This window comes from Aplysia californica, unplaced genomic scaffold, assembly GCF_000002075.1.
Source record: "Aplysia californica isolate F4 #8 unplaced genomic scaffold, AplCal3.0 scaffold00354, whole genome shotgun sequence".
Lineage (NCBI taxonomy): Eukaryota > Metazoa > Mollusca > Gastropoda > Aplysiida > Aplysiidae > Aplysia > Aplysia californica.
The window spans coordinates 29906-31108 of NW_004797624.1; positions in this window are offsets into that span (position 1 = coordinate 29906).

Genomic DNA, 1203 nt, shown 5'->3' on the forward strand with positions numbered 1-1203 from the left:
AACTCTCTCCCACCCACCCACCACATACCTTTCAATCGCGAATATCTAGAATTTTATTCAATATAAATGATTATTAATTTTCATCAAAAGCAAGGCAACTGAACAGACTTTAAGTAAGAAGATGCCAATGCCAATAACTCCTTAAAGTATAGGCCTACCCCAAAAATGACCAGCGCCCGATTCCACTGCGTCGTGAAACCAAGGTTCAATTCAATAAGGAAAGTACTATTCCCAGTGACAATGAGAACAGACAGGCCCATTAGATATATTGTTCCCACACTGATCTACATGGGCATGATGGTGATGGGTTACTAAATACTAGACTAGATCTAACTAAACTAAAGCAGATTCTGGTGTGAGTGGAAGAGTTGTTTTTTTTTAAGAAATTGGAATGATTATTCTATGCTTGCTTGTTATTCTGTCGTAATTTAAACATAATATACGGATTTTGGAGACCCCGGTACAAGACAGATAGAAATCCTTCTCGATTCTTCTTTCTTCTAGATCTAATCTAGATCTAGATTTAGATCTAGTTCTAGATCTAGATCTATTATACAGTCGAGTCTCTAAGCCCTAAGAAGAGACCAAAAGTACTGAACTGAAGTGAGAAGAGAGTCTACAAGGCAAAGACTTCTGATTTTTTAATGTAAAAGAGTTTCGTTGTCACTGGGAATAGTTTCTGTACCCATCCCCAGTGTCACTGGAAATAGTCACTTCAATTCAATAATTAGGGTGAAAGTAAAACGCTCTGCAATGAGTCAATTCTGGTACCAATAAAACGTCGTAATTTTGCCTGTAATTACATGTATAACACTGGCTTCCAAATTATAATCCGTTTATTCTTTGTGTATGTGTGTGTGTGTGTGTGTGTGTGTGTGTGTGTGTGTGTGTGTGTGTGTGTGTGTGTGTGTGTGTGTGTGTGTGTGTACGTGTTTTACGGAGTGGGTTGTTTCAGCTCGTAAAACATAATATTTGCAAAAGTCCTGTCTTGTTGTGTACATGCGTGAGTGCACCTAATCTCTGTAATATTCCACTGCCATTGTAAACACCCAAGACAAATTTCTCCCTGTGAGATAAATAAAGATTGTCATTTTTATTGTCATTGTCATTGTCTTTGTGGCGTTGGTCGCCAAGTGGTTAGGCTACCGGACTCGTAATCATGAAGTTGCGGGCTCTGGGGTTCGAGCCGCGGGCCCGGCGTTG